Source organism: Euphorbia lathyris, chromosome 6, assembly GCF_963576675.1.
Source record: "Euphorbia lathyris chromosome 6, ddEupLath1.1, whole genome shotgun sequence".
Lineage (NCBI taxonomy): Eukaryota > Viridiplantae > Streptophyta > Magnoliopsida > Malpighiales > Euphorbiaceae > Euphorbia > Euphorbia lathyris.
In genome coordinates, this window is record NC_088915.1 from 62,358,527 (window position 1) to 62,373,497 (window position 14,971).

Consider the following 14,971-nt stretch of genomic DNA (forward strand, 5'->3'; position numbering starts at 1 on the left):
TGGGCTTGTAACATCGCAACTGGATCAAGATTCATTATACCTTTAACCGATGATGTACCTGAGGATGATGGTTTCGCCATTGGTATATGTCCACGCTCTGCGGGCCACATACTTCTGTTGATTGCCATTTCCTCCAAAAGCCTTTCGCCTGCACTCCTAATCAAGATCTTTTACGGCTATTTCCCCAAAAAGCCATTATGCGCCTCCAGCACTGCTGTTCTGGACTTCGAACGCGCTGGTTGGAATCTTTCCTACTTCACTTAATCAATCTCCTAATCTTAATCCTACCACCCTTACTACTAAACCACCAGATTCTTCACCTATCTTTTCTGGCTTATTGGGCATTTCGGGTTACCGATTCTAAACTTCTTGCTTGGGCGGACGTCTTCTTCATAAATAACCCTCCAGACATAGCATCTAATGAACCTCTAGTTGTAGGATTTAATCCATTATAGAATGTCTGCATTAAAAGTGCATCTGGCAGTTGGTGGTGTGGGCATAAACGTTGAAGTTCTTTAAAACGTTCCCAAGCCTCATAAAGAGTTTCATTATCATTTTGGGTAAAAGATGTCAATTCTTTGATGACTCTTGCGGTTTTTGCTAAAGGAAAATATTTTGATAAAAACGCTTGGGCTAATTGGTCCCAAGTTTCAAATGTTGCAGCAGGCATAGAAGTTAACCAAATTTTTGCCTTATCCTTCAAAGTGAAAGGGAAGAGGTGAAGTTTGATTGCTTCGGCTGTTACATCAGTAATTTTAAAAGTGTCACAAATTTCTAAGAAATTTGTCAAATGGGCATTAGGGTTTTCGTTAGGTAGTCCGTAAAACGTTACGTTGTTTTGCAACATATTAAGCAAAGCAGGCTTAATTTCAAATTGATTTGCGTTTATACGGGGTCTAACTACACTATTAGTTACACCGGCCATTCCTGGCCTAGCATAATCCATAAGTGTCGGTGGATCGGCCATATTTTCTGGCTGGACTACTTTGATTTTTAAGGGTGTTTTGTCTTTGTTTTTGTTGAATTTCTTGTTTTTCTTAAGTGTTCTTTCAATTTCTGGATCAAAAGGGTCTGGTGACGTGCCCGAACTTCGCGAACTGCGTATGAACTTGAAATTGTTACACGAGCCAAACTACCTTCAAAACAAAATTGAAAACAAATATGTTATATAAACTGAAAATAAATAAAATGTAAAAGTTGTATAAAAATAATGTGTAAACCTAGATTCGAAAATAAAATACGAAAAATAAAAAATTTGTCAAAAATTTTGGCGTATCCCCGGCAACGGCGCAAAAACTTGTTGAGCGATTTCCGCAAGTGCACGGTTTCGCTTGTAGTAATAAAAATATCGATCCCACAGGGATACGTTTTTTAACGAAAAACTTATTTTTGAATCTGTTAATTTCGAACTTGTTAGATTTACTATTGAATGTAAATGAAAAGTGAAATTTGTCTAATTGAATTTAGGAAATTGTTTAATTGAGTTTGTGGACTTTGAGTATTTGAAAATGCTGGATTAAGATTTTATATTAGAATATATCGATTGTTAGAAAGATCTTCTGATTTAGGGATGAATTTTACAAAACAGGAACATTTAGAACTTTTAGAAAAACAAATGAATGTATTCATTTGCATTAAGCAAAGAAAACAACTTAAACTTTGTATCAATTATGATGATGAAATAAATGACGGAACCTCTAATTAATTGGCTTTGAACGCGACAAAACCCTTTCGGGATAGTTGCCCTTAATCAAATTAAAACTCTTTCAAGATGATAATTTGCCTAAGTGTTCAACAAAGTTTCCTTGTAATGATTTTGAATTTAACTACGTTTTAATGAAAACACCAGCAATCACTTTAGTGGATTGGTTACCATAAGTGCTGCATAACGATTTATCGAATAAAACGGACTTTATTAGATGAAATATAAATTGATACAAGTTTACAGAGAACATGGAGCATCGAGTTCTTCGAGGGCGTGCAAGTGAACGGCTGATCAGTCCTTTCCTTGGGTTTCCTTAGAGGTTGTCAGGCTCAGGGGCGAACACTCTACTCAATCTTCTCGCTGTAACTTCGTAATAGGGATTCGGTCGGCCACTACCAAAATGCAAACTAAAACTGGAACAATGTCTAAACGCTACTGAGTTGTAATTAAACTATAAACAATATGTGTACCTCATCTTGTTTTGTACAGAATCTAATTTCTAACTCTCGAACTATTTTTGCTTAGAACTTAGACATTAGTTCTACGCTCTGATTCTATATCTATATTACATAACATTACATCCTTTTTCTGAACACCAACTCTTTATTTATAGATGTTGAAGGGTTGTGATTGAAGTGATGTGTCCCTTGTGAAAAATTGTATCCGTTGGTTAAAAGTCGTGTCCGTTGTGAAAGGACGTCTTTATCCACTTGAACGAACGCGTTTCTTGGATTTCAACATGTGTTAAATGCACTTTGGCGGAATTTCTGCACTTACCGAGAATGGGAATCCTCGGCCGTGAATGGGGGAGCATTAAGTTGAGCTTTGGACGAAAGGAGGAAGTATCTGAACCACGCGTGTCGCGGCCGCGGGTGGGGGATTCGCTGTCGCGGCATGCTGTGTTTTTCACTTCTTTGCTCTCGTTCGTGTCCTTGACTTGGCGCTTTTGATTTACATCGTCTTTGACTCCTTTTTGTAGGGTTTTTCTTCTGTTTTAGATCCTTTTTTGTTCCTATTTGGATTTTACCAAATATTTTGGTACCTTGCAAGAAAGAAAGATATTCGAGAGTAAAAGTAATCTAAACAGATATAAACAACACAGATTTGTGATAAAAATGATGTAAATATTAATGATATTTTAGGTATATTTTGGGCTTAACAATTACCTTTGACGAGCCTTGAAACTCTGTTTGCAGAGTCTTCCATGCTTGCTGTGAGGTTGTAGCTGCTGCAATTCTGGAGAATATTGTTTCATGAATTGCTTGTTGAATGAAGAACAATGCCTTAGAGTCCTTCTTTCTGTTTTCCCTCAATCTGCTCTCATCATCGTCTAGACCAGGAAATCCGTTTGAGACAAAATCCCAAAGGTCCTGAGATTTGAATAGAGTCTTCATTTTGATACTCTAGAATTCATAACTTACTCCTTTAAAAATGGGAATGGCTGGTTGTGAGACACTCAATGAATTCACATTTGAAGCCATGGTGTTTGTGAAATTTTTTTTTATGAACCTGGCAGCTCTGATACCACAATGTTGGAAAACAGAGAACAGTAATACAAGAAAAAGGAGGACAATATTAAACCAGAATTGAGCAGTCAACTTACTTAATTAATTCATGAAATGGAGGTGCCTTTTATAGGCTTACAAAGAAATTGAATACGTAACAAATTGAATTGATCTGAACTAATTTCAGATTTATTAGCTACTATAACAGTAATAAAATTAGGCACAAAATTTGGCACAAAATCTGTAACAGAAAATCAGCAGACTTAATCTACTTTGAATTAGTCTTCAACAACGAATGTGTTGTGTACTTTAGGTTTCATAGTTTCTAAGTTAGACATATCCCTATTTTTTCACTACACAAATTTGCTTCATATTTTTGCCTGATTTATGTGGATGATATTTTGGTCCTTGATAATGATACCAAAGTTATTAATGCTTTTATTTCAAAACTACAAAAGTAGTTTGATATACGAATTTTTGGAAAACTTTCTTATTTTCTTGGTGTGGTATCTACGCGGTGATCTATATGCTTATTCTTGAGTCAGAAAAAATATCCCATTGATCTCCTTCGTCACACTCAAATGGAAGGGTGTCTCTACACCCATGTGCACAAAGGAAAAATTGTTTCTTGGAAGTGTTGATCCCCATCCTGATCCCACTGAATATGATTGTATTGTTTGCAGCCTTCAATATCTTTCATTAACACGGCCTGCCATTTCCTTTGCAGTGATAAACTATCTCAATTCATGCATGCCCCTATATCCATTCATTGGAGTGATGTCAAACATCTATTGCTATATCTTTTTCGTACCAGTACTTATGGATTATTTCTTCACAAAGACTCAATCTTGTTGCTTCATGGTCACACTGATGCGGATTCGGCTGGTTGTTTGGATGATCAGAAGTCTATTACTAGTTTTGCAATTTATTTGGGACAGAATATAGTTTCTTGGAGCTCACGAAAGTATCCTTATTTTGCTAGATCTTCCATTGAGGCCGAATATTGTGCCTTAGCCATCGGTCCATCTGAATTTGGTTGATTACAAATTCTTTTTCGCGAAATTGGATACGTTCTTCCTTCAGCTCCCCAATTAAGGTGCGACAATCTTTCTTCTACTTATTTGACTCTAAATCCAATTTATCACCATCGCAGTAAGCATTTGGAAGTTGATTTTTATTTTGTTCATGATCGAGTTACTAAGGGTTTGCTTTGTGTCCTTTATGTTCCTACATATGATCAAGTAACTGATGTTTTGACGAAGCCTCTTTCCAATGATCAATTTTCTTTTTTTGTAGCAAGTTAAACCTTTGTTCTACTCGAGCTTAATTTGAAGAAGGATGATAAGATATTATATAATTAAGATATTATTTTATGTCTATATATGTAATTATACATGTTGGCTATTTGTATATATACATCCGTTATACTCAATAAACATTGATTAAGCCTCAGATTCTACACACGCTATAAATGCATTTGGAGCTTATATATTACTGGGAAACTCAACATTAATGAATTATGTCTCCAATGAACTAATTGACTTAAAAAAAATTGAATTAAAAAAAGATATTAATTTGATTCTATGAAACAATTGAAAAGTAAAATGAATTGTATATTCATCCGTAGAAAAAAAGGTACAGTAGGTATTGGTTTATATACAAAGAGAAGTAAAAGAATTACTCAACGGACTGAAACTAATTGCTAACTAATTGAAACCAATTGCTAACTAATTAACTGTGTAAATAACAGCTGGCTTATTCTGTAACAAACAAGCTAACAATATAAGATGCAGCAACTTAATAATCTCCACATCCCCCCCTCAAGATGAAACTGGGGATTTATCAACAAAGTTCATCTTGGACAAAGCTGGAGCCATGTGTTCAAGACTTAGAGACTTAGTAAAGAGATCAGTCGGTTGTTGGGTTGTAGAAATGTACGGTGTTTGGATAAAACCATTGGCAACATGTTCACGGATAAGATGACAATCAATGTCCACGTGCTTGGTTGTGTCATGAGAAACCGGATTCTGAGCTAAAGCAATCGCAGATTTGCTATCACAATGCATGATAATAGGAAGCTTGATATGAACACCAAGATCACCAAAAATATATTGTATCCATTTGAGCTTGCAACTAGTAGTGGCCATGCTGCGATATTCTGCTTCAGTAGAGGAACGAATGACTGTATTTTGCTTTTTAGTTTTCCAGGATATAAGAGATGAACCCAGAAAAATACAGTACCCAGTAATAGACCACCTGGTTTCCTTGCATTTACCCCAATCAGCATCATAATAAGAAGTAACAATATTAAGATCAGAAGAACTCGGGTAAAGCAAACCAAAATGGCTAGTGCCTTTAAGGTATCTGAGAACAGCGGCTTTCAAGTGATGATCACAGGGAGTTTGCATATATTGGCTCAATTGTTGAGTGATAAAAGTGAGATCCGGTCGAGTGAATTGTAAATAAAGCAATCGACCAATAAGTCTACGATAAACAGAAGGATCAGTAAGAGGAAGTCCAGGTTCAGAAAGAATAATGCCATGAGTCATCGGGTTAGCGACAGTAGTAGCATCAATGAGCCCTGTATCTTGAATGATATCATTGATATATTTGGTTTGAGAGAGTAAGATACCAGTAGAAGAACGGGCAATCTCAATTCCTAAAAAGTATTTTGTTGAACCAAGATCCTTGATTGTAAAAAGTTTGTGCAAAAAACTTTTAACATCATCAATTAAGTCATCATTTGAGCCCATGAGCAGTATGTCATCAACATAGATAAGGAGAGCAAGAAAAGAGTTTGAAGTATGAAGAAGAAACAAATAGTGATCATATGGAGAACGTTTAAATCCATATGTCAACAGCTGAGTAGAAATCTGCTTGTGCCATTGCCTCCCTGCCTGTTTAAGGCCATAAAGGGATTTAACCAGTTTACATGCTTGACCCTGTGATGCCTTTGAATAGCCAAGAGGTGGTTGTATATATATATATATATATATATATATCCTCATCAAGGATGCCATGGAGATAAGCATTATTGACATCAATTTGCTGTATATTCCAAACCTGAGCAGCTGCAATAGCAAAAAAAAATCTTGACTGTAACAGACTTAGCGACATGGCTAAAACTTTTATGATAATCAACCCCAAATTCCTGATTATAACCCTTTGCAACTAGCCGGGCCTTATATCTATCTATTTCTCCATTTGGCTTATACTTAATTCTGAAAATCCATCTTGTGGATAAAGGCTTTGTTTTAGGAGGTAAAGAAACAACCTGCCAAGTATCATTAAGTTCAAGAGCTGCTAACTCCTGATTCATGGCATCAACCCAATGAGGGTCCTTGCAAGCTTGATGATAATGAGTGGGAACTTGTGTTTTATTGATATTAGTAAGAAATGCTTTGTGAGCAGGAGAAAAATTTGTGGAAAATGCTAAAGATGTATTAGGAACAATGGCACAAGTAACAAAGTCTTGAAGCCAATTTGGTTTAGTGGGAATTCTTTGAGACTTGCGAATATCGAGCTGTGTGTCATCTTTTTGTATATTTGGCTGTGTAAAAGGGGATTGTGTGATGGAGGTAGATATAGGAGGTACTATATCACGTGATATTGGAAGATGAGTAGGTGTGGTTGAAATTAGTGGTTCTAATGTGGCAGTAGATAAAGAAGATGTTGATGGAAAGTTGTCAGGTAAAGAAAGGTTATGATAAGGAAAAATATCTTTTTGGAAAGAGACATCTCTATTGACTATTATTTTTTATTTTGTCAAGCTAAAAAGCATATAGCCCTTTTGTCTTGGACTATACCCCAAAATATGCCTCTACAAGCTTTAGGATCAAATTTGTCCTTATTTGGTGTAGTATCAGTATAATAACACTGACAGCTAAATACTTTGAAATTATCAAATATGGGAGATTTACCATAAAGAACCTCATAAAGTGATTTCCATTGAAGCAAACGTGTAGGAAGAACATTCACAATAGATACTGCCATCTGAATAGCTTCACCCCAAAAATCATTTGGCAAAGCAGCTTGAAGGATTAAAGCTCTAGCAATCTCTAACAAATGGCGATGTTTTCTTTCGACTACTCCGTTTTGCTGAGGGGTATACACGCACATTTTCTGATGTAATATTCCCAAATTAGAGAATAAAGAATGACACTGAGTATTAACGAATTCAGTTCCATTGTCTGTGCGTAATACTTTCACCTGTGAATTGAATTGAGTATTGACCATAGAAAAGAAATTCTGTAAGGCATGACAAGTTTGAGACTTGGATTGTAGCAAAATAACCCATGTACATCTTGTGTAATCATCCACTAAAGTAAGAAAGTAACTAGTGTAACGTCCGTGTCTAAAATTCTAATCTTCGATATATTATAATATAATTTTTATAGTGTTAATTAATTACGAACTTAAATATACTATCGGGTTTAATTTATCGAGTTTAATTTAATTTCTTTAAGTATAAATTAAAAGTTCTGGGAAAGTTTTATAAAATATTGTAAATTAAAGGACTAAATTTAATATTATTTTGAATTAAAAAGCATATGTATGCATAAATGTTTTTTTTATTAATGTGACTTAAGATTTAAATTTTATGTAATATGAATAATAATTAATTAAAAATACATATTATAATAATAATAGTAATATATTATAAAGTGGTATATATATTTTTTTGACACATATCAAAACACTTGTCTAAATTAAGGATATCATATCTAAACACTTGTCTAAATTAAGGATATCATATCTAATATTTGATGGAACATTGACATATGGCATATGAAATTGTTTCAATTTTGCCGTATGTCATATTAAAAAAATATTTGATAACTCTTATGCAAAAAGTTCCTAATATAAATTTGTATAAACTTGAGGGAGGTTAATATGTAAAGAGATATAAAAATTGATGGAGGGTTTGGAGAATATATTATCTAGCTAACTACAATTTCGTTGAAATTTGGAGGGTATTGAATCAACAATATAAACATTCCAACTTTCAAAGAACTTTGCTTAAATTTCCGTTAAACATACCGATCAACTGTCAGTGGTTCGGTGACCGATATTTCGGTAACTGTATTTTATATTTAAATTATTTTTAAAATGTTATAAATATGATTTTGAGTAAATTTAGTTTCGGTAGTTTCGTCAAATTTTAACAGATTTAGATTCGTTTATGGATATAAAATTTAGACAGTTGTTCTTTAGATTTATCGAAGTAAAATTCCGTATTAAGACTTTTAGCAGCTTTAAGAGTTTAAAGGTATAATCGGTCCAAATTAGTTACGTCGGTTCAAAATTACTATTACAGTGACCGAGAATAATCCGATAAGAATATCTCGATTATTTTTAATTCTAACAATAAAATATTTTAAGAAACTTTAATAGTTAGAGTTAAAATAAGTCGAATATTAAATTTGTACAAAAATTTGAATTTAAAACTATTTCAAATAAACTTATGGCAATATAACGAGTCTAACGGTGTACTCGGTCTAAATTAATTATATCGGTTTAATGTTATACGTATGACAGATAAAAATACGTTTTAGTCTTAAACTATTTAAATGGTTTTGAATATGTTTTATTAAACTATTTAAAACATATTGTTTAAAATATTCGTTCACTTTTGATTTTGATTATTTAAAGAATAATTATTTATTATCATGGTATTTCGTAAATTTGGCCGAAAGAAATGAATTTGACAATCTTATATGAATTGTTTTTGGATTGATGAAACTGTTTCGGTTGTTGTTAATATTTATGAGATTTGGATTGAAATCCAATATGATTTTTATGTTGCGATATTTTGAAAGATAGAAAAATGGTTTTGTCCATCTAGGATTGCCCGGGGTAGGAGTTGGAAGTTGTAAGACCATACCTAAGGGCGGTATGGCCAGAGTACACGGCTGGTAGTCCTAACGTTAGGCAAGGCGAGATATGAATGAGATATCTCAATTATTGATATGATTGAGCTTATGATAAGCTACACGGGTGGAATTCGAGGATGGACACTCACACAAATTTAGTATTATGTTTTGAGAATGCTTGATGATTTGAATTGCAATGTTTTACGTTTGATTGATTAAGAATTTGGTTTGATGAAGCGTTGTTCGATTTGATTGCGTTTGAAACGTTGTTCGATTTGATTCGTTTTGAAAAGACATTCGATTTGATTCGTTTTGATAAAACGTTATTCGATTTGATTTGTTTTGATAAAACGTTATTCGATTTGATTCGTTTAGATAAAATGATTTATATATATATAAAATTATAAAGTAATAAAGTGAAATGTTTAGGTAAATCACTAGTGTGTCAATCAACGTTGAATAAGTTAAAACGTCTCAATAAGTTAAGTGAACTACCGAAGTTGACAGAACTACCTAAGTTAAGAGAACTACCTAAAATAGGTAGAACTACGTGGCTTTGATTCCCGGTTTAAAGACTAAAAGATGTTCGGGATACGTAGGAAGCTTGATAGAATTATCAAGTCCAAGCCAAATAAATAAATAAAACTTTAGGTAGTCCAAATAAACTTTTATCTATTAGATAATAGGTTCGACTTTGAGACTGTTAGAAGTTCGTTATCCTATTTTTCATTCATACCCGATGCCGTTTTGGGTCGGGTGTGACAACTAGCCCCAGTTAATGACTTTTTACTGTAAGGTCCCCAAAGATCAGCATGTATAATTTCAAAAGCTGCACTAGTTTGAATTGAACTTCTGTTAAAAGAAAACCTGTGCTGTTTAGCACAATGACAAATATCACAATTTGTATGAGTACAAGAAATAGAAATACTATCAATATGACTTAAAGCATCTAGAGATGCATGACCAAGCCTAAGATGCCAGATATCTGGTTTAGTCATAGTTTCAATCTGCCCAGCAAAACATTTTTGCATTTTTCCTATAATATGCAAAGAAAAAGACATCTTAACTAGCAGATACAAGCCATCCACCATCCAAGCAACACCTATGACCTCATGACTATGTTGGGCCTGCAAATAACAACAATTTGTGTGAAAAATTGCTTCTATTTTGTTCTGTTGTAATAGCTGACTTACTGAAAGTAAGTTATATCGAAAACTTGGCACATAAAGAACATTTTGCAGTGTCAAATTGTCAGATAATGGCACATCTCCTACACATTTGATATATTGGACAGTTCCATCAGGTAATATAACACTTTGAGGGTGAAATAATCTCCTGATTTTAATTAAATCATGTTTCTTGGAGCTCATATGAGATGTTGCGCCACTATCAACAATCCAATACTCATCATTCAACACTGGTTTAGAAGCCTTACCAGAAAAACCTGCAAAAGCCGAGAAGTCTGTAGAATTGACTGGTGTTTCTGCTAAGCCCTTTCCTTTTAACATTCTGTAGAGCTCCTTGACCATAAAACTAACATCACTGTTATTTCCACCACCAGTATCAAAATTAGTCTCAGGACTGCTCTCTTCAGAACCATTAAAATCTCTCTTATGAGCAACATTATTAGCCTCTTGTTTTACAGAAGAAGAAGAAAATGTAGAACCCTCTCTTTTCTTGTCATCCTTTCTTTCCTTCCACCATTCTGGATACCCTATGATCTTGAAACAACCAGAACGATTATGTCCAGTCATGTCACAATTGTCACAATACTTTTCTTCTTTAGAGTCACCATCTTTCTTTTTCCCTTTCCACTTCTGTTGTGATTTGTTTCTGTTTTCAACTCTTGAAAAATTTGCTATTTCAACAGTTTGTTCAACAGAAATCTCTCTTTGTTTTTAAACTTGTAAAAGCATAGAATAAGCCTTGTTGAGATTAGGGAGAGGATCCATTAATGTGATTTGATTTTTGACATTATCATATTGATCATTAAGACCCATAAGAAACTATATTAACTTGTCTTCTTCTGCTATATCACTAATGCGTTGAAATACATTGCAAGCACATTGTTTTGCTGCCTCACATTGACAAGCAGGCATAAGCCTTAAAAATGCTAATTCATCCCAGAACCTTTTGAGTTTGTTAAAATACATCATGATAGAGAGAGTACCTTGAGAGAGTAGGCTGATTTCTCTTTTGATTTGGAAAATTTGAGGTCCATTACTTTCCCCAAATCTGTGCGCCAGATCTGTCCATAATTCACTTGCTGTAGCAACATATTGGAAACTCTCTGCAATTTCCTTTGAAACAGAATTAAGAATCCATATTGTGACCAAACAATCATTCTTTAACCATTTCTTGTACGCAGCTGTACCACTTGTTGGAATCTCAACATGGTTGGTAACAAAATCTGCAACTTCTTTTACCTTCAAGGCTCTTATGATGGATCAACTCCAAGCCATGTAATTGCTTCCATTCAATTGAATGCTTGTGATTACCAGTCATGGGTTGTCAGATTGTTGAAATTTCTGCACAATTTGTGTGCCTCCATTGTTGGGTGTGAATTTTCATCTGAAAATTCTTCTTCAGCAGCCAATTCTCTGTATCGATTTCTTCTCACCATTGTTGAAGAAGAAAAAAAAATTAAGCTACAAAGAGCTCTGATACCATATGAAACAATTGAAAAGTAAAATGAATTGTATATTCATCCGTAGAAAAAAGGTACAGTAGGTATTGGTTTATATACAAAGAGAAGTAAAAGAATTACTCAACAGACTGAAACTAATTGCTAACTAATTGAAACCAATTGCTAACTAATTAACTGTGTAAATGACAACTGGCTTATTCTGTAACAAACAAGCTAACAATATAAGATGCAGCAACTTAATAATCTCCACAGATTCCAATATAATCTTATCATTAATCTCTAAAACTTCTCAGCTATATAATTTACTAGTCTGTGAATTCACGTAGGGATGGCAACGGGTACTGTACCCGCGGGTATCCGGCACTATCAGACTCTAATGGAACTACCCGTACCTTGTATAAAAGGGTATGGGAAGGGCATGAGATCAAAACCATTACCCGTTAGGGTAATGGGACAAGTATGGAAATACCCTTCAGGGTACCCGTTACCCATTATAACTTTTTTATATATTAATAAATATAATTGGTTTTTAGATGTAAAATGTGAAACCTTTTGTTTTTCAACCATTGAGTGATACCACTAAACTACTTTATTCTTATTAATTAAGGTTCAATTTGTTTAATTTTTAGATAAATGATTTATTAAATTTCTACTTTGTTAAATTTGTAATATTTTTTATTTTATTTAGTGATTGTTAACGGGTAAGGGTACCCGCGAGTACCCACGAATTAAATGAGACGAGTATGAGATGCATACAGTCAGGGCCGTCTTAAAAAATTTTGGGACCCTGTGCTAAAAGAAAAAAAAATTTGGGTCCTGTTCGTTAAAAAAATTAATACTTTCATATAATAATAATGTTTCTATAAAATGAAACACCAAAATGCTTTAACTTAATTTTTAACATAATAAATATAATAAAAATAATTAAATTAGATATTGTATAATAATAATAATAATAATAATAATAATAATAATAATAATAAAAAATTGGAACCCTTAAGACTCTTAAAGCGATAATTTTCTGGATATCTTAATATTTACTTAATTTTTCACATAATAATTAATAACAATAATTTATTTTAATTTGTATAATAAAAAAATTGGACCCTCTTAAATTTGGGGCCCTGTGCGGAAAAACTCATTGTACATCCTTCTTCTACTCCCCTGCATACAGTATATCCGTTAGGGTAATGGGACATATATGGGTAATTAAAAAATAAAAGGGTAAGTGTTTGTGTTTGACATTACGTCGTTGCCATCCCTACACACAAGAGATTGAAGATTAATTAATTTCAAGAATCAAACGTGACAGTTACACTTTGTAGGAAATATATACAATATCGAACCTGTAAATGAATAAATAAAGGAAATAAAAAATGAATTTTATGTAGTTTAATTGGAGAAACTTGTAGTTTTCTTCTTTGCATCTTTCTCAATAATTTACTTTATATTGACAATTAGATCCAGAAATTAAAAACGATAACTTATATAACCCACTGTAAAAACTTGCCTCACATACTGACAACAACAAAAAAATGAGTTGTTAGAAAATAGACAAAAAAAAATAATTACATTTTTAAGGGTAGTGTTATTTGAATCAATCATTCACTGCTAGAAGTCTAGTATATCATTAAAAAACTGTGAAATTCAGATCAAATTTAATAAGTGATGATGTATCTGGCTCTCTTCGAAGGTGATATAATAAAATTAAGAGTTTCAATAATGGTCCAGCCTGGATGTTATCAAGGAACAACCTAATCTGAAAGGCATTTGAATATTCTTCATATTTATATACCATCTACACAATATCAAGAATTAGAATATGATATGCATCGGTAATGGACGTGAGGATTTTAATTTTTAATCACAAAGAGATTTCTTTACAATCGAAGCTTAAAGGAGTTAATCCAAAAAGATAAGAAAGCTCTCAACAATGGATGCTTTTATACCTCCTCTAAAACAAAGGATAAAGATCCAAAGACCCATACTAGGGTTACAAGCTAAGAAGTAATTCTAGAGGTAAGATAGGGACTAAAACAATAAATGGTAGTGAGGTAAATAATGCGTAATGGCAAAATAGTAAATTAATGAAGTTCAGCTCTTGTCCCCTCCACTAGAACTTGGCGAAGAAATCTCCTCTAACAACCCAGTACTATGTGATCTAACCCACGCTCCGCGTGAGTTGCCCTTTGAGCTCGGTCCTCCAAGAGTGGGTCCTCTCCTCCCATTCGAACCGTGATCCCACACAGGGGCGTGATCTAACCGGTGCTCTGCAAGGTTGGTTCCCTAGCCTCGGTCCTCTAAGAATAGTTCTCCTCCTCCCCTTTGAGGAATAATACCACGCGGGGCATGACCTAACCGACACTCCGTGTGAGTTGCTTCCTGACCCGGCTTCAGACTAGAGATGTCCTCATCAGAATATCACCTAAAATTTGTCTTGTCAACATGATCAATCAAAAGATCAAGGTCCTCCACCTGGAGTCAAAGACCTCTAAGCTTAAGAAAGTGAAGAAATTAACGCAAAACTTCAATAGATAAAAATATAAAATAAATACTACAACATTACCTCCATTAAAAGGTCAATAGCTTACAGACAAGTATGCATATTATATTTTTTAATAATGATTTGAGTACATTTTCTTAAATTACCTAAATTTGATCATATTAGTTTTATATAAATTTATATATTTTTATAAGTTCTAAAAAAAGTGGAGGTTATTATAATATGTTTTTATATTACATTACTGAAGTTTATTGAGAGATTAATAAAAATATTATCTTAAAAATACTATTTCAAATTATATACTTGTACATTTTATTTAATATTGACTTGTAAATAGATGTTTGATAAAATTAAAATCGTTTAAAATGATAATGAAATATACTTGCGCTCTTACTTAATTCTATTTACATATTATAAAGTTGATTTTAAATATATAATAATACACAGTGACGAATATATGATTACTCGGCGATTTTACACATGCGTTCGCAAAAAAAAAATTTGCTAAATCGAACTTGCTTAATTTGTTTGTATATATGTGTGTTATAATTTAAATGGTCAATAACCAATTTTTTTGTTGTGCAATTTTTCAAAATTAAGCTAGATTTCGTTCAATAGTCCTAATATGTAAAAAAAAAATTAGGATTTAGGGAGGGCTGAACTGGTAAAAAAAATTATATTTTTTTGATTTCAAATGGCCTACCAGAGCTAATTTTTTTTAATAATTTGGATTTAAGG

At 33.2% G+C, this 14,971-nt stretch overlaps 1 non-coding gene across 1 annotated transcript; it reads left to right on the forward strand.

Annotated features, from left to right (window-relative positions):
- The first annotated feature begins 482 nt into the window (after positions 1-482).
- LOC136234433 (small nucleolar RNA R71) lies at positions 483-589 on the forward strand. Its single transcript, XR_010691317.1, has one exon. It is a non-coding gene; the product is annotated as a small nucleolar RNA R71 (small nucleolar RNA).
- Positions 590-14,971: the final 14,382 nt, after the last annotated feature.